The sequence below is a fragment of the Marmota flaviventris genome, chromosome 3 (genome assembly GCF_047511675.1).
Source record: "Marmota flaviventris isolate mMarFla1 chromosome 3, mMarFla1.hap1, whole genome shotgun sequence".
Taxonomy (NCBI): Eukaryota; Metazoa; Chordata; class Mammalia; order Rodentia; family Sciuridae; genus Marmota; species Marmota flaviventris.
Genome location: NC_092500.1, coordinates 16240325 through 16259949, shown reverse-complemented (window position 1 = coordinate 16259949; position 19625 = coordinate 16240325). Strand labels below are relative to the sequence as shown.

At 45.9% G+C, this 19625-nt stretch overlaps 1 long non-coding RNA gene across 2 annotated transcripts; it reads left to right on the top strand.

The window, feature by feature from the left end:
- The first annotated feature begins 2808 nt into the window (after positions 1 to 2808).
- Positions 2809 to 17846, top strand: LOC139704983 (uncharacterized). Of its 2 annotated transcripts, XR_011706910.1 has the most exons (4): positions 2809 to 3221; positions 3815 to 4018; positions 16446 to 16565; positions 17342 to 17846. It is a non-coding gene; the product is annotated as an uncharacterized lncRNA (long non-coding RNA). The 2 variants fall into 2 exon arrangements; XR_011706911.1 differs by lacking the exons at positions 16446 to 16565; positions 17342 to 17846 and adding an exon at positions 5930 to 6824.
- The last annotated feature ends 1779 nt before the right edge of the window (positions 17847 to 19625 follow it).

Sequence of the window (19625 nt, the reverse complement as noted above, 5' to 3'; positions counted from 1 at the left end):
TAAAACAGCCAGAGTATGGAAATGTGATATAGTCTTTTAAAAAGTTTGCTGAATAATATTTAATGATCCTGAAGGCTCTGTTCAATATTTTTAAAGGGGAAAAAGGCAAGGTACATTAAAAAATCCATTCACTCATTTAATGAGTGTTTATTGAACATCAGGCACTGTTCTAGTTTAGGGGGGATTCAGTGGTGAGCAAAGCAAAATATTTGCTTCCATGGGGCCTCAACTGCAGTGAGAAACACTGATTAGGTGGTATATGATGCACTGAAGGAAAATAAAGCAGAGCACAGAATATAAGAATGAGCAGGAGAAGCAACTATTTAGCTTGTGTGCGCAGGAAGGCTTCTTGGAGGGGGGTGAGATTTGAGCAGTGACTTGATTGGGGGGCTCAGAGGAAGAGCAAGAAGAGAGGACACGGGTGCGGAGGTCAGGAGGTAAGCGCATGCCCTGAGTGCCTGGAGAAAGTCAGTGGGCCAGGGTGGCCGGAGTGGCGTGAATCAACTGCATGATTTCAATTCTGGAAGAAAAATGGAAATGCAGAGGGGAAGAGGCTATGTGGAGATGTAGCAGGATTCGGACCCTGTGGGTAATCCTTATTCCTTTCCCTTTGGTTTTCTATAATACTCTGAATTTTTCTACCACACGTGTTTATTACTTTAGAAAAAGTTTTGGTGTGAGACTTTGCAGGGAGCTCATTACCTTTGCCCTGGAAGTTCTCCATGGTCCCACTGTGCCAGTTTTTAGACAGCCACTCTGCAACAGAAGAGAACCCCTGGCTGGGAAAACCAGAGAGTGCTTGTTCAGATGCACTCCGACAACAGCGCAGCCCCTGGTTTACAGTGAGTGGTGAAGGCGTTAATGTTTCCTCCCAGGGGCGTCTCTCCGCCACCAATATGCATCGGCTGAGTCTAATGACAACCTAATTGGCAGCAGAGATGGGAGCAGATGTCTCGCCTAATAAAAAGCTTTTGTGTCCACGGGTTGACCCCTTTGGGGCTTAGCTGGCCTTCGGTACTGTGTGTGACCCCTGTGAGCAGTTGCGATTAATCAAGCATGTTTGTTGATTGTTGCTTGCAGTGTGAACCAAGTGTACAGAGACACCTGGGCCAACTGAGCATGCTCACAGGCTCTCCCCAGCCCTGGCCTCGGCCTTGTCTTTGTTCCCTCCATAAGACACCACAGGCTGGAATCAAGGGCTTTATTGGCATGGATTCCAAATAGTTCTTGTAGCTAGAGTCGTCACCCCACCCCATTTATGCTGTGAGTCCCTGGGGGATTTACAGTGGGTCCTCCATTCCCCAGACCTAAGCAAGAGAGGAGGTTGGTACTGTTTCAGATCTCTTTAACAAAGAGGGGCCATGTGACTTGAAGGGACCTGGCCCGCGTTTCCATCCCCTGGTATCAAGCCCTTGGTCAAGGGCTCCCTGTGTGGGGAGGTTAGGGGGAAAGTGATCTGGGATTCAGATATCCCCTTTCCCTCCTGAATGTGCACCTTCTAGGTAAGGTCAAGGTGATGGTTATCAGCTGGCAAAGGCAGAGGCATTCTGTCTCCCAAAGATCTGGTGGAATTAGCCATGTTGATGAACAGAATATGCTTCTGTTAAGAGAATAGTCCCTTTATGTTGACCTGAGCAACCAGCGATCAGAATTCAGGTGCGTTATAATAAGGTTAACTGCCAGGAAGCAGGAATCTCCACAAGGAGAGCCCTTCCCTAAGAAGGAGTATCTTGAAAAGTTTGTATTCTGTGATCCCAAGACTAAAGTTCCTAAGTAGTCAAGGAAGAAAGGAAACAGATTCCATGGTCAAATGGATCTGGCCCTCGCTTGGTCAGATGAGTTTGGAAAAAGTGCTTTGCTTCAGGCCTTACCAGAGCCTTCAAGGTACAATATAATTAATGGAAGTGTGTTAATTGGACTCAATCTTCCTTATGAAATAATTGTATTGGGCAGAATACTGGTCAATGTTTAGGGAGAAATTGAAACAACTGTCTTTTTTTTTTCTTCTGATTTTTGTTACTTAGTGTTTCATGACTTTCTAATAAAAGAAAAAAAAAAAGTTCGAGTCTGTGGGGAGGGTTCCCATGAGCCTCACCGGCTATAAATGTAGTTTTCTGAGTCGTTCGTGGGTTTTTTTGAACCAGTGGACAGACAGATAGGAAATGGAAAGGGAAGGACTCATCACCACGACGTTCTCAAGATTCCCGTTGCTTCCCCTCTGCTCTATTTTTACTATTGGGTGATTCTGGGCCACTTCCTGTTATTTTTACACTTATTGTTGTCAGAGGAAGCCAATTCATTTCAATATCAGCCCGAGCAAAACATTTAGGACATCCTCCTCTGCTACCAAAAAGGAACCATGTATGTGCTGCTTTGCATTCCAAAGCCCAGCACTCAAACACAACCAAACAAAAGGAAAATAAGCCAAACACACTCCCCCCCCCACACGCACTGGCACACACACACACACGCACACACACTCACGCATGCATGCATACACGTGCAGAGTGGAGGAATTCTCTCCACACGCACACACACTCACGCATGCATGCATACACGTGCAGAGTGGAGGAATTCTCTCCACACGCACACACACTCACGCATGCACGCATACACGTGCAGAGTGGAGGAATTGTCTCCACACAGGGCCAAACATCCTGCCAGGCCCCTGAGATCCAGTCCCTCCAAGACAAAGCAGCCTGAAAATAGAAAACTTACTAGGCTTTTCCCTGCCTCCCTTTTTATCTTGGAAGAGGAAAGGGAAGAGGTGACAGAGAAGAGGAGAGAGGAGAAGACGGGCCAGGAAACAGCACGGAGCCCTGGAGCATCATGTGACCTCAGGCTGAAAGCGGAGCCGCGGGCGTCTTGCCCGGGTCTCTCAGATGCCCAGGGACACCGCTGACCTCCTCCTGTGCGCCGGAGCCTCTGAGAGCTGGAAAGTCCATCCATCTCCTCGTGTGCCCAGGTTCCTCTCCCTCTCCTCCTCTTCCCGCCTCCCTTCCTAGCAGAAGCTCCCTCTTAAAGCCAGGCGATGGCCACTCACCTGGGAAGGACCAGCATCTGCCGGGCATGCAGCAGAGGTGGTGTTTGAGTCAGCTGTTTTGCTACTGTGATCGAAAGACCAGACAAGAGCCATTTTAGGGGTGGAGAAGTTTATAAGCCACTTATGGTTTCAGAGGTCTCCGTCCACAGACAGCTGACTCCATTGCCCTGGGCCAGAGGTGAGGCAGAGCATCATGGGGGAAGGGGGTGGGGGAGGGAAGCAGCTCAGGGCAGGACAAAGGGAAGGAAAAAGAGAGGGAGAGAGAGAGAGAGAGAGAGAGAGAGAGAGAGAGAGGAGAGTGAGAGAGAGATAGCTGCTCACCAGGGACGGAATATAAACCCCCGACGCACGCCCCCAGTAACCTACTTCCTCCGGTCCCACCAGGGCTGCCTACAGCTACCACTCAGTTAGTCCATTCAAGTGGGTCAATGCGCCGATCAGGTTAAGATGCCCCAAACCCAATCATTTCACCTCCAGACTTTCTTGCGCTGTCTCACACGTGAGCTTCTGGGGGACACCACATCTAACCCTAACAGATGGGGAAAGGGAGAGAGAGGAGGACCAGGAGGGGCAAACCCACAGGGAGCTCCAGCTTGGGCCAGGCCATGCGAGGTCTCTTCACAGTTCCTCTTAACACTCGGAGGGAGGTGTAGTTCTCAGCCCTGTTCTGTTCAGGAGGACACCCTAGAGAGGCTGAGGAACAGGTTAGATGGTTTGGAGGCAGGATTTAAATACGCACAAGCTTGCTAACATCTAAGCCAATGTTTTCAGCCACCCTCCTACTGTGCTCCACAAAGTCCTCAGGGGCCCACACTCCTTCCTGCTCATCTCTGTCCAATCCAGAGGGATGAGTCTTGCCTTCATGGTGCCATGTGGCAGCTAGAGCCCCAACCATCAATCTGCATTCCAGGCTCAAGATGAAGGTCGAAATAAGAAGAAACTCATCAAAAGCAGCACACTGCCTGTCTTTTAAAGGTGAGTTTTTCAAGTGTCCCCGGTCACCGCGATTCCACTTGTTGTCCATTGGCCAACTTTAGTCTCAGGGCTTCTGCCTCCTCGCAGGAGAGGCTGAGAGGCTGGGACATAGGTTCTTTATTCTGCGATGCCATGTGTCCAGCTAAAAACGTGGGTTTTCCATTGTCACACAAGGAGGAAATGGACACAGGGGCACAGTACACAGGGTCTGCGTGAGCAACTCTTTCAAAATGAAAGTCAGATCCTGTTCTGCTTAAAACTGTGTCCAGTCGTCTGAGTGCGGACACTCAGGCTAGAGGCCAGAGCCTTCGCAGTGCTCCCTAAGGCCTTGGGCATCTCCCCGCACCCTGGCCTCTCTGACCTCGTGCCAGCCTCAGGCTCTGCCCCCAGGCGTCTGCTCATCTCAGCCTCCTAGGTCTCAGCAGCCCTTCCTCTGGGCCCACCCCATCCATTATCTCCGTCTGATCCCACCTGGCCATTCTCTGTTGGCTCACATAAAGGCTTGTGAACTCGTTCTCCCATTAGAATAGGAGGTCAGTGAGATCCAAGCCTTCATCTGTTCCATTCACTGCTTTGCATCCACGGGACCTTCGGCAGCTCCAGGCACGCTGTGGGGATCCAATAAACAAGTGTTGAATAGACAAAAGATGGATTGAATAAAGTCCCGCTTTGCCGATCTTCCAGAACTTGGGAGAGAATGAATGCCATCTAAAAGGGCTTTAAAAGTAGGAAGAAGAGTCAAAGATCAATTACTCTGCTGGTCTTTGATGTCCTCCCACTCGTAAAGACACCCTGTTAACGGGGAAATAAGCCGCGTGCCGTTGGCCATTACTGTTCTGAGGTGAGCATGGTGGGAGAGAATTGCCAGTCATTTCTTCCCAAAGCACCAGTACCATTTGTTCTCAATCCAGTCCTGCCCCTGACTTTAGTTTTGGATGAATGCGGCTTTGTGGCACATAGTTCCCTAATATCTCACTTTGATGGTTTATTGCATCTTAAGTAGCATGGAATTGAAGTCTGGGACTATATCAGGCTGATTTCAGGTCGTCTTTTCTTCTCTTTGTGTCATCACAGTTGGGGAGACTTGTCAAGCTGTGTTTGGCCAAGTTAAATGAAGAGACCAGATGGCCCGAAAGAAAGGAATTTGGGTCCAGGTTGAGGAGGAGAAAGGCTGGGGGTCGAAACTCCTGCATAGTTTTTGACCAAAGATCAGAACCACTCTCAGTACTGGGGGTACATTACTGAGTGCTAGTGTACCCCAGCAGAGTTTTACAAGACAGGCGTTTCTTTTTGTGTGATTAATCTCCTAGAACTTTCTGCCAAAACTTCGGAATCCCTTTGCTGTGCTGGAGTTTTAATTATACGTGGTTTTTAGTTTCCAGAGACAGAGAGCATTGATGTATGTCGAACACAATGAAAAGAAAAAACAAAAATCAGGAGATAAAGAAGTCACTTTGGGATTTTGCTTTTGGTGGGCACTTTTAGGAAGAGAGAAAACAAAACCCCAAATTGGAGAAGAAAGGATGGGAGGAATCGAGAAGGAAGTTTTTTAAAAGACCTTTCCTGCCCTGTACAGAAAAGGCGGCTGGCACAGAATCCCAGCTCCAAGCTGGATTAAGAAGTGGCATCCTCCACCGTCTGGCCCCGCACGGGGTCAGGAGGCAGGAGAGAGGAAGTCAGACGGCAGAAGGTGGCGGGCATCCAGACAGGAAGCAGGCCTAGTGTGAACAAGTGTCTTTGTGGTAGGGACAGATGGAAAAAGAGACTTTAGAGAAATACTGCTGAGAAAGGATACGCCTGGATTCCTAATGTCCTCTGCTGCAGCGTTACATCGCAGCTGGTGCTCAACAGTCCTGTTTTATTTTTCTTTCTTTCTTTCTTTTTTTGCTGTGCTCCATATAAAATGGCTAGGCTTCTGCTCTGCAGCCTGACAGTGTCAATGTGACCCCAAGGGCAAGATGATGACACACCACGCAAGGGAGAGCTGGAGCGCCAGATGGCCAGGGTTGGCTGAACTTTTCCAGCTCCATTTGGAACGTCTCTGGCGTGCCAGGTGACCCAATTGCCAGGTGGCAGGTCTGCAGTGAAGATGGTACATCACTCACATGGAGCCTGTCTCACTCAGATATTCTAACAATCCGATGACATAAATACGCAATGAACTATGGTCACCTTGCAAAGAAGAGAGGACAGAGGCTCAGCAAGAATGGTCACTGAGCTAGCAAATTGTAAAACCGAGATTGGAACCTGGCTCTCTGTTTCCTGTTGAGTGCGTTGCTCATGGGTTGAGTTATCAGCTCTGATTGGGGTGCACTCTTCTGGATGCCGGCGGGGGGGTGGTGGTGAGGAGCTGGACAGATGTGACCCTTCTCCTTGGGGCTCTTCTAATCTAAAAAAGGGAGACAGGGTGAATGCAGAGAAATAACTGGATATTCAGGCACATCTCCATGTCCCAAGGGCTTGTTGGAAGCTTCAGCAAGCAAATCTCTGGGGTTTTGAAAAGATTCAGAAAACTGACTCATTGGTTTGGCTGCTGGAGGCTTCTCCAGATAATTGGAACTATGTTCAGATTTAGGCCAAAAGATGCATTTGACTGGAGAGAAGGGACTTGGGATTGAGATTGGAGCCGTTGTCAGCAAAGAAATTAAACAGCCTGAGAAAATTTTCCAGGGTTGATTTTTCTACATAGATAATGAGACTTTTCAGACTTGTCGTAACTGGGATCTTGATATAGAGAGGTGTCTGGAAAATGTTGCCCTGAATGTCATTTGGCTTCCTTTTCACAATTTTCTTGGTATGGCATATGATAAATTGCGAATGGCTGGTTTCTTGGAATATCAATGACATCCAATTCTCCATGATCCCTCAAAACCAGGGATAATAAATGGGCAAAAAGAAGATGGAAGCATCACACTAAATTGAAGTTTGACCTTGGGTTTCCCTGTCTCTTGTCCTGAGCTTGGGCAAATTCCTGGTGCAGAAATGGTCAGCAGGAAGATATCATGTGACACAAACTTATATGACATAGTAGACTCAGTATCTGGTAAAAAAAAAAAAAAAATCCTGATTCTTCTTTGGACAACCATCCCTGTCCCAGTGCATTTAGTCTTCAGGGTCTGGCCACCATGTCCCCCACTTGCTTCTGACCAAGAGATGCCTAAAACTCAAGCAAGGTCAATCCTCTCTCCTCAGAGCTGATCCTCGGGCAGAGCAACTTGCAGGTTTGAAGCTGTTCACTCAAGTAGACAGCAGTTCTCTGGAGAATCTGCCCATTAGAGTCAGCTCCCTAGATACCCCAAGCATGATTCTCCAACTCTGCCCTCTGCTCTCGCAACTATTTCCTTGACTTCATCCAAACTTCTCTTTCACTGTTGGACAAAGTTTCTGTTGTTTGCCAACAAAAAGCCCCAAAAGGATGGACCAGGGAAGCCATAAGCATCTTTGCAGGGATAGGTCTGCTTCTGTCTGTCCTCTGAGCCACCCTAGAGTGTAAGAACCTGGCCCACAGACCATAGCTCTCAAAAGCAGAATGTGTAACAGCAGGAGGCTGGAATGAGGGTGGGGGGTACAGTAAAACATAGCTTCTATTTCAGAAAAATGACCAACAATCAATCGCCCTTGACCTTCATGTCCAACTGTGAGTGTGACATTAATTACAAGGCTGATTTAAGTCTCAGCAGCAAGTTTACCTGCTGGAGGTTCAATACTATATCTAGCTAAATGTAGACTTTCTATTTCTTGTTTTATTAGAAGCCAAAGAAGCAAAATATATTTCTTATTTCATTATGATCACATTTGCATCCTGAAGACTTATAGTAAATGATTAATACAGTAATGGGACGCCTAGAAATCTATAATGTCCTTTGTTAAAGAGTTGGCTTTTATATCTGTGGTATGAAGCTCATGTTCTTTGACATTGGTAGAATATGTCACAAGAGAAACTGGCTAACATTTTACTAGAGAAGGAAAAGTTGGCCGGAAGTGAGGGAGAATCTCACAGCACTGGAATCGCATGAGAATCTGCAAACTAGACCAAGGTGACGTGTGAGTGCCATTGTTTAGTGCTAGAGGAGCTGGAACCAGGCAGGACGGAGGTTCTCTAGGGAGCTGCAGGTTTGGGATTCAGATGGGACCAAGTTCACCTTCCATTTATGCATTTCCTTTTGGTAGAGTTCTAGGCTGTTTGCTCTGAAATTCATGACTTAACCACCGAAGCGTGTCTCTGCATGTGAAGCACGATTAGCTTATTTTAATATACTAAGGAAAAATGCCAATGAGAAGATGAAAGATCAGCAATGGAAAACTTTAGCAAAAAATAATGATGTTTAACAGAATTGATTTTTGGAACTGAGGACTTAAAAGATTCAACCTATTTCTGTCTACTCTTTCTGGCCCCAGGTGACGATCACTCTGATTGGCACACTCACTGCTAACACCTGTGGTCTTGTACTACTGACCTGGGAACTCACTCTTTCTCTGTGTCTTTCTGGAAATAACCTTTTGTAATCGTAACCAGATTATGAACTGTATCATACAGGGTTCAATCAGGAATGTAGATCCACAGTGAATACTGTGGGAATCAGACCTCTGGAAAGAGTGAAAGACCCTGGGAAATGGCAGGAATGAAAAAGAAGTCTCTCTAAGCAGTCCTCCCAAAACACAGGTGCAGGGGACAATCTGCCCTTGCAGGGAGCTGAGGAGCTGGGGTGCTTCTTTCAGGGGACAGTGAAGGAGAAGTCCTTCTTGGGAACTAGGGAATTGATGTTTCCATGTAGCTACAGAATCTTGGGTCCACGGTTGAGCATTTGGCAGTAAGAAGGTTAGTAATTGAGAATTAAAACTGGACACAGAGCCAAGAAGACCAAGGACAAGGTAGGATTCCCTGGGGAACCTCTGTATCTGGGCAGCACCCTATCTGACCGAGATGTCAACCTGCTGAGAGTAATGCTAACTAACTGCTTTATTTCCACCTCTCTTGAGCAAGTTCCTCTTCTGGCCAACTCCAACCTGGAACCATGAAGACTGGGGAAAGGAGAGGAGGGAATCCTGTGGATGTTCCAAGCTTAACCAAATTGACAGTGGAATAATTCAGAATGCTGAGCCTTAGCAATTTGGTGCATCTATTTTTTTTTCTGAGTTTCACTTCCATATAAAGACAATGGTAAAATCCTGCTTCCACTTGACATAATGCATCTGTCCTGCATAAAATGAAAACAGGTTGGCCTCCCCAACAGAATGGACACTGCCCAGTCACATCTCCCCCCACCCTTGATACAGTGAAACTATAACACCACATAAAAGGCTTACCATGTACCACACCTTATATGACACAGTAAATAACAGGAGAGGAGGGAAAAAAGAGAAAAACTGTATACACCTATACATATAGAGGCACACAGACACATCGAAGAAAAGAACAGATTTTCATAATTATTATAATTACCATTTCTGAAACTGGTGATAGTTTCATAACGGATATTATAATTTGTTTCCATTTCTGAAACTGGGGATAGTCTCATAATAGATATCATAATTTCTTTCCTTGAGCAGCGTCCCTGTTCTCCCTGAGAACAGGGAATTCAAGGCATATTAGGTCTTTCACAGACACACAAATGTCTGTTCCACTTAGAAACCAAAGAAAGAAGGGAAGGGCGAAGGAGGAAGAGGCTGAGAAGGAGGGCCAGGGGTGGGGAGAAAGGCAGAGTCTTCCAGAGAGGGTGATTTCACAGGAGCTTCTAGTCCTTGACCCCAGAGCTATGACCATGTGTGCTGCTTGTGAGTCGGAAGCTGTGTGTTCTGGTTTGACCTGGCACGAAAAAGCTAATATGAGAAACCTGTGTTTTAGAGCAATGAGATCATGTGATTGTCAGGACCTGGAGCTATGTGAACTCAGAAACGTGAAATAATTCTGGAAACAGAAACAGAAAAACTGCTCTCCAATCCTACGAGGGACTTCTTTTTTTTTTTTCCCCCTCAAGGAAAAAATGTTTTTTTAATGAGGTTAAAAATAACAAAAATCATAATTTGACAAAATATTGAACACTTGGTTCAAGACAGAAGCTGGCAGGGTAGTGGGAAACATTTGTAATGGCTGAGTTTTGGACAATAAATCAAGAGAAATCAACAGTGATCTTAATCCAGACTTGTGCTGCACATAGTCTCGGCTGGGTTTGTGCTACCAAGGTTAGAGCTGGGGCAGAGTTCACCCGTGAGGGAGCACACAATTTGATGACATCTGTCTTCCCAGGCACTTTTAGTGTTCCTGATGACTCCTGCAGAGGTCTTGGCATTCTGCAATGGTAGCTTCAGAGGAATGATGGGAAATGGAACCAGGGGGTTGAACAGTTAGTAACCTGAACTCCCATGTTTCTACAACCCCCGTGAAGCATCGTCCTCTTGCTGCTGACAAGATCAGACACCCTGGGTGCTCTGTGACAGAGATGCCTTGAGTGGTGAAATAAATAAATAAAACAATAAGATTGTAAGAAAGCCTAAAAAACAGTCGTCCCAAACCAAAGAAAATCAGGGTATCTTTGCCTCCTAGCACCACTATCATTTATTCATTCAACAAATATTTATAAACCACTGTATCAGATATTATGGGTGCCTTCCCACATCTCTGGAGTCTACTCTCTTGTGCTCTCATCAGTCTATCTTTACTGGGGACAATTCTCCAAAGCCACTTTGCCTGACTCTCTCCTGGATGAAGTGGTGAGGTGTCGGTGCTCCCTGGGAGTAGCCCTGCACCATGGAGGGAATGAGCTTTCTTAGAGACAAATGCTTCGGCTCGGCTCTCTCACTCCCGGGGGGAGCTGTTGCGGAGGCATGTTCGAGTGCCATTTCACAGCGTCCCCGTGAGGTTGAACTCCAGTGTCCCCTAGCACAAGGCAGCTGATCTGTTGCCTTCCTGTCCCCAGAGATAGGGACAGGAAGGGACTGCCTTCCTGTCCCTATCTCTGGCCCAATCCCCCTGGTGTTTCCTGAACCTTCCAAGTGGATACCTCCATTTGCATCCTGGCTTCAGAGTCTGCTTCCGAGAAACCAGACACCTACTGTGTGCCAGGCCCTGTGCCAGAGACTGGCTGACTGAGGAGGCATCACTGGGGATGTCAGACTCCAGGGACAGGCTGGTAGGAAGATGTCTGATTGTAGTTTGAGACTCTAGTCTAACAACTTGCATCCTAGAAGTAGTGTGAGATTTAAACTTGTGAAACTCTTAAAATAATGCCTTGGTATATAGTAACAACTAAGCAATTATTATGTTCGTTATTCTGATGAGTTAAGTCATTGATCATTTAGCAAATTCTTTTTTAAAATATTAATTCCCGTGCAGATGTATCCGTTATGGTTTAGATGTGTGGTGTCCCTCAAAAGCTCATGTTTGAGGCAATGCAAGAAAATTTAGAAGTGAAATCATAGGGGTTATGAGAACCTTGACCTAATCAGTGCATTAATCCCCTGATGGGATTATCTGGGAGGTGGCTGTAGGCAGGCAGGGTGTGGCTGGAGGAGGTGGGTCCTTGGGTGTGTGACTTTGTGGTTTATATTTTGTCGTGGTGAGGAGAGCTCTTCCTCTGCTTCCTGGTGCTATGTCCCCAGCTGATTTCCTTCTGTCACACACTTCCACCGTGATGTTCTGCCTTACGTCAGGCCCCAAGGAATGGAGTCAGCTGTCTGTGGATTGAGACCTCTGAATCTGTGAGCCCCCAAATCAGTTTTTCCTCTTTAAAATCGTTCTTGTCAAGTATTTGGTCACAGAAGTGAAACAAGTGACTAAAACAGTAGTGCCTTTAGCTCTTTGTGGGCATCAAATCTATAGGGACAGAGTACATGCTGATGAAGCTCTGGTCACTCTGCTAAAGCTTTACAGGTGGTAGGGGAAGAGCAAGAGCTGATTGGCAGGCCTAGCAGGTGAGTAGAGCTATGTGACAATCTAAGGAACCATCTGGCACACAAGGACCATCTTAGGGCTCCTGACATATTCTGGAGCAGGTGAATCCAGCTTCTCTGGGTCCAAAGCCCTCCACAGAAGAGAGGCCATGCAGAGACTTGAAGCTAGATCACACTCATCCGTTTATGTGTTTATCAATTTGACGCATTTCTTCAATGCTTTTTTATGTAACTTGGAATTGCAAAGGTCACCAGAGGAATACTAATGGGAGAACAAGTGTTTATAAACTAAATATTGTGAGCACTTTGGTACAACATATGTGCAGATCAGAAACCAGAGAGTGGCTCCTTCCGCCCTGGGAGGCAAGAGAGGAAGTTCAGGAGGAGAGGACCCCTGCTCGGAATTTTGACAGGCAGCTGACCCTATAGCCACGTTGCCTCCATTTTTCTCCATTACTTCCTAGAGCTGGGGCATGGGTGAGACTCTTCATTTCTCTGAATTTCACTTGGATTCTTCATCTGAAGGGTGAGATCTGGAGTCATTCCTTATTCGTTACGTGATCTCGGGCCAATTCCTGGACTCTGTGAGCTCCAGTTACCACATGAAGGCAGCACGACTGATAATAGCAATGGTTCTCACCTCGGAGGATTGTCATAAAGAATACTGAAAGTGCCTGGCACAGGAAGTACCCAGTGGATGTAGTGATTATTTAGAAGGGACTCTGGCAGAGGGAGGGATTATCTGACAACGTTCCTAAATGGATGACTTATCTTTCTACAATCTAGGATTGGGCCTGAATGACCAGCACTCTAGATTGAGGGAGCTTTGTGTTTTGACTCACTGGCTAAAGACTTGGGCAAAGCCCAGTCCATGTACCCTGGACCTTTCTCCTGCATGCGCTCCTGGCCATACACACCTGCAACTTTCTGCGTGTGAAGATACAAAATTCTTCTGCACATCTAGAGGCTGATCATGCTCTTCATCAATGACAGAGGGGAGTTGATGGAAGAGCACCCTGTTTCCTTGCCCTCTTGCTAGGGTGTGATTCAGGAATATTTCTACCGTGGTTATGACATTCACCTGGAAGGACTGACTAACTACCTGCCGTGGGTAGCACACACTTTATTTCTTTCATTGCCTTCCCAATCTCATGCTCCCATCTCTCTAACAGAAACTCTAGGATAACCTCTCAAGTAAATTGATTGCACTGAAATCGTTCATTCTGGGTCTACTTCTGGAGGAACCCAAACCAAGACACTCCTTGCCACATGCCTGAAACAAGCTCATGGGCCAAATGAAGTGCAAGGTCATACAGCTACCTGTATGCGATCCTCACCGTCTAGACAGCAGCTCAGATTCAAGCACATTTTTGCTTGCTTGAATTATTTGGGCTGGCTTGCCCAGCCAGTCCTGGAGTCCCTCCAAAATTCTTCCAGCCCCTGCTTTCCTTTAGTCTTAGAGATTTAACCTTGAAAGCTGACAGGCCTCAGACAGGAACAGCAGAGGCGTCTGTGCAGGGCCATGTAGGCTGCTTCTGTGAACAGGCACAGGGTACAAATGTGAAAACACCAAGGCCCTCCCACCTCCTCTGAGCCTAGAGATGAAGCTCAAACTGTTGTTTCTCTGGAATCCATGCTATTATCAAAGGTGGGAAATAAACACAGGATTGGAAGTAGACATGGAAGTGGGGGCAAGTTGTCCTCCCTTAGAAGACTAACGCAGGCCCACCCTGGGTCTGCAATCCACAGCTGGGCTCCAGAGCTACTCCTGTGTGTGTCTCTGTTCAGCAGAGCTGATGGGATCCGTTTTTCCCCAGGACCCAGGCATCATGATACCTGGGTCCCGAGGAGAAATCTTCCTGCTGAGCAGATGGAAAGCACCAACTCAACTCCAAGTTCAGAGGTGGGAAGGAGGAGGGCAGGGTTTCAGGAGAAGAGGGGGGCCAATGACAAGCAGATAAAGCTGAGCATTTACTGAGGGCTTCGGTCCTGTCAGGCACTGAGCTAAGCCGACACACCATTCGCTGTTGTGTTTTCTCTGTCTCTCTCTGTCTCTCCCTCTCTCTTCCTCTCCCACTACCCAGGTTTGGAGATGGGAGAATTGAGGTTCAGAGAAATTTTTTTTTTCATTTTGTCCAAGATCACTGGCTATAAAAGAAGAGATACTGTGAACTCATTATTTGTTTTTTGTTTGTTTGTTTGATGCAACATTTCTTTGTAGAAATCCATGACTTTCCCCCCAATTAATCAAAAGCATCCAGTTACTTCACAGAGTATTGAAAATGTTATAGCAGAAATTAAAAGTAAGAGAAACTCAATGTTTAGTTAAAACCCACATCACAAATACTAGGCTTAGAAAGCTAAAGCCTTTGCTCTATGAAGCCAAGTTTTATCAAAAGGAAAAAGATCTTTGATCATAAGGATATTAGGAGCAGAACACGAGCTGTAGGTGATCGAGGAGTCCTGGACCACATGCTCCACAGCCACGGGGGATTCCGTGAGCGTCAGCGGGCTGGGGAGGGCTGGAGGAAGAGGATAGAGCATGATCGTGAAGGATGGCTTTGGAGTTCTATGCAACAGGACCAAACCTTGCTGGTAAGAGAGGCATCTGGAGAGCCACCACAGAAGACCAAGGCCAGCCTCTAGGGACTAGAGCACTCGGCAGCTCTGTGGGAGCCCAGCCATAGCCTGCAAGCCATCTGGCTGCATTTCATGGACAAGAAAGAGTACTGCCATCACGTGGGAAGAAGCCACGTGCCCCATGTGGACATGCCACTTTTTAATGATCTGGGATACTTGAAAAAGGGATGATGATGCCCATCCCTGTTATGTAGATTTCATTAAGAAAAAAATATATTTCTGCTCTTAAAAGTATTTGGAGAGACTTCTGGTTTCAGATCCAACATGTAAAGGACTTAGAAATTGTCACTTCTGTCCTAATAATAATAATAATAAGCTGAACAAACAGAATTGAAGACTTTCCTCAGACCATCTGAGAGCTGAGGTTTTAAAGGGAATACCACTGTGAAATCTGGAGAGTTCTTAGGGAAGTCCAAAGACAACAGAGGACACTAGAGGAACTAGAAGCCCAAAGCATCTACAGCTCTAGTGGCATTAAATACAACCAACCTGTGGCCAGATTAATCACATCCACCAAGCGGGGCCTAGTTTCCTTGGTTCCTATTGCCCAATACAACACATCCAACTTTCTACCCAAAATTACAAGGCATACCAAATAACGAAAAAGTAATACATCGACTGAAACCAAGTACCATATCCAGATAGAACCTAGATTTGGAATTTCAGTTGGGTGATGAAAGTCCACCTCTTCAGTGATAAGACATGCTGATGGTGTGTGCCCTTGATATCACCTGATGAAATGGCATTTTACCTCTGCAGTCTTCCTCCCAGGAACACACAGCTGCAGGACAACTTGAGAAAAAAAATATCGTCTACAACCATATTGAGGGGCATGCTACAAAATACCTGAGCAGTACTCTTCAAATCTGTCAAGGTCATCCAAAAGGACAGAGTCTGAGATAGCCAAGGGGGACCCAAGCAGACACGATGATTAAATCAACGGGGTACCCTGGAGGGGATTCTGGAACATGAACTCGAGTTCATGATAGCTTGTGGACATGGGCTCATTAATTCTAACCAATTGCCATACTAGTGGTGAAGTGTTACTATTTATAATTTTTCTGTAAATCTAAAACTGTTTTAAAAATAAGGTTTAAAAAATATTTGACCACATCTGGGTGGATGATCACCAGGTGTCTTTATCTCTAATACACCTTGTATTTTGTTCTATTTCAACCATTCCATCCAGGAAAACCCCGAGGCTCAACTTCTCCTTGGTCCTCTCTGACAACCCTGGGGAAGAAGGGTTGCAGGCTCTCAGCTGTGGTACCAGCAATGAAGAGGCTGCCCGAGCTGAACTCCAAACGGGAGAACACCTTGGTGTTTAAGAGCACAGTCTCTGTCGAATATTAGTTGGCAACTTAACCTCTCTCATACACACACACACACACACACACACACACACACGCTGCATATAGTAAAAGGCAATAACCCATATTTCATAGTCTATGGGGAAGTAGTAAGATTTGTGGCCAGTACATGGTAGTTTATATACTATCTTCTCCTCCACTAAAGAAGAAACAAAGATACAAAATTAAAGAAAAATCCCCATAATTTTTTCCTGAACAGTTATTTAGTATTTGTGAGCAAATTTTATTTGTCTATCTTTGTCTTTAGTTATTTATAGCTCACCATCCTGATTCCTTTTTCTTTGCCTGTTTTAACAACCAGGGAAGTCTGCTCAGCCCTAGCCGAACCTACCTGGACTGCTTCAAAATGCCCACCTTTCCCTGGTTTAAGCAGATCTTGCAGTTGAACAATGAAGCTATGAAAGAAAAATTCATTTGCAGCCTCATTCTGCCGTAAACCAGCCCTAGTGCCGTTTGAATAAAGCTCGTTTCCAGTTCCCGTGCCCTTTTTAATTCTCTTTGCAATACTGTTGCTTCTCACCTCCTAGGAATGAAGTGTCGCATCCGGAGAAGTGTCCCGGATCACCTGCTGATGATGTGTGGCACTCGGGAAGTTGGAGATGAAGAGCCAGGCAGGACAGACTCCATCCAGCCTCTCTTCCTAACAGGTCTGTGGCTGTTGGCCGTGGTCCTTTTTCCAACCCTGAGCTTCAAGCTCTTCCACTCTCATGCCCCAACTTATTTTCCTTAGTTGAAGCCTTAGCCTTGGGATCTGGAAAGCAGTTTGGATGTGCATGGTGGTTAAAGCTCTCCAGAGGGAAAATAGAAAGTCACCATCAAGTAATGAGACCAGACTATTGGGTGTCTCATATCCTGGCTCCAAATGCAGATGCCAAAGATTCAGAAAGGATCTCAACCAAAGCAGCCCTGTTGGAATAAGGGACAGTTGCCTAGAGTGACAGGGGCTGCTGAGATCTGGGAGTTTGTTCTCCAAAACACATGTTGAAACTTAATCCCCAACAGCATTCTGGTTGGAAAAGGTGCTATTTGGAGGTAATTAGGATTGGATGTAGTCTTGAGGCTGGAGTCCTCTGATGACATGAGTAGCTTTGTCAGAAGAAGAGACATCCAAATAAGCAACTTTGATCTGTGTTGCCAGGCAATGCCTGGACCAAGTTATGCTGCTGTTAGAAGGTCCTCACTAGCTTCCAGAATTACACTCTTGGACTTTCCAGCCCCTAGAATCACAAAAAGAATAAACCTCTATTCTTTTTTAAAAAAACATTTATTTTTTAGAAGTAGTTGGACACAATACCTTTATTTTATTTATTTATTTGTATATGGTGCTGAGGATCAAACCCAGGGCCTGGCACGTGCTAAACGAGAGCTCTACCACTGAGCCACAATCCCAGCCCTAAACCTCTATTCTTTATACATTTCCCAGTCTGTGGTATCCTGTTGCAGCAATGGAAATTGGACTGAGACAGGAGCCACCATCGATCTGGATATGTGAGACCACCTGGAAACTTTCAGAAGACTGCCTCATTGTTCGTTATCGTACCTGATACTTGCAATAGGGCTGTGGGAGTGGAGAGGATCACCATCTATAACATAGGGCTCAATCCCCTACCACACTATGACTTCTTTTCCTAAGATTGGCTCCACCAATAAGCCCAGATCATGCCAAATCATACCAACTTGAGGAAGAAACATGTCTATGCTTGAGAGACAATATGGGCTGGATTAATGGACAAGTCCACTAATTCCACCTCCTGATGCTGCCTGCCCCTTCCACTTGTATCTGAGCGGCTACCTCAGATCCTCCACCTGTTACACCTATGCCATTGTGTCCCTCCTTACTGACCTCTTTAGCCTCCCTCTGCCTCCAACCTGATCATTCTTCGTATGGTTTCCGAAGTGATGTTTGAAAGTTAAGCCATAAACATATACTGATGCTATTTATAAAATTAATATTCTCTGATGTCTTTCGAGGTGTGTGAAGATATCAATATTGGCAAGTGTTTCTTTGCTGAGAGAAATGATGGGAACAGACAGGCTAGAGTAATGCCTAATTGCCCTACATGAGAAAAGGGGAGATGGGGAGGAGGAGGGAGGCATGATTTCTAAAGACCTAGAGTCAGAGAAAATTAAAGACTTTGTAGGGGAAGGGATCAAGGAAAGATGAGAACTCAATGGTCCTGGACCAGCACAGGAGGGACCGAGGACTGGGGGACCTGGGGATTGAGATTCGGTACATCCTGAAATGTGATTTCCCCCTCGGTCCCACCCATAAAGCCTTCAGTTTCTGCAGCAACGTGGAAATCGCTGCATTGTGCAAATGTAGAGAAATTCCACATTTTCAGTAATGTTTTGTGGAATGGATTGTTCTTTGGGGGGATGTGGGGAAGCACTGCGTCATGCTGCAGGAATGGAATGAGGCAATGCAAACCAAGGCAGGATGCAGAGCGCACCAAACTTCAGTGCACAAATCCAACCTCCTGCTCTTCTGAGGAAGGCGTCCCTGGGTGCCCCCACCGCCCCGGCCCCGCGGGGTAGTCCTGAGCCTCTGAAACATTCTATGGAATCCAGCTCCTTCCTGATCTGGAGTTCACATACCTGTCCCATTGCTTCTTGTATTCACCTCTTCTTGGTGACATGCATGCATATATGGACATGTACACACAACCCTTTCTACCGCAGGGAATTGAACTGTAATTCTAGCAAAGATTGCTGTGATGGTGTATGTTATTTTACACTGGAGCAGTTATTTTATCTTTACCTTGATGTTGCTCAGCTGGAAATGCCTGCTTCTCCCTCTCCTAGACTTAGATGCTGCCTCCCCTGGGCTCCCATTTTACTTTGGAGATACACTCTTGTATTATCTTGTCACACTGTTCTGTAATTACATATTTGCACGCTCATCTCCCTGACATGACCGTGTGCTCCTTAAAGCCAGCTGTAGTTTAATATCTGTGAAATATTTCTAATACCTAGCCGATGCTAGAATATTGACTCTGTTGTTTGATAAATATTACCTTCTATGGTTTATAAGTATTCTACAGAGAAAGTACTAAAGAAAACCTACCTAGTCAGGAGGAAAGAAAATTTTTTGTTGGTTCCATAAAAACTTGCCCAATACTTACTGTTTTCCTTTCATAAAGCCTGGTAGTTTGGTGCTCTTCAATAAACTGTTACTCTCCACAGTCAAGCCCTTGTGCCAGTCTTTCCAACATTAACTCCAGGCTTGGCGATGCGACTTGCTTTGGTTGCTGGGATATTGGACAGCGTGGTGTGAGAGGATGCTTGATAAGTGCTTGTACAATGGGCTTTTCAACTTGGAATGATCTTTCTTAGGACTTAGATGCCATGTTATGGGGAAGCCCAAGTAGCCATGTGGAGAGGTACATATGGAGAACTGAAGTCCCTGATGATAATCCCAGGTGAGCATGCAGCCCACCTTCTGCCTACCAGACTTCCCAGTATGTTGGCCATTTCCATGCAGAGCAGGAAGACCACCCAGTCAATCTATACAGTGGTGGGTATAAATTGCTTTTTTGAGATACTAAATTCTTAGGTGGTTTGTATAAGCAACAGAAATCACAAATGTCTCTCTGGTCAACACCTATATTTAAAGTTCATGTGATGAGTCAGTGACTGAATTAGTACTTTCCAATTCCAACTATAAATAATTTCTAAATTTACTTGCATCTTAAGTTAGATGTGGACTG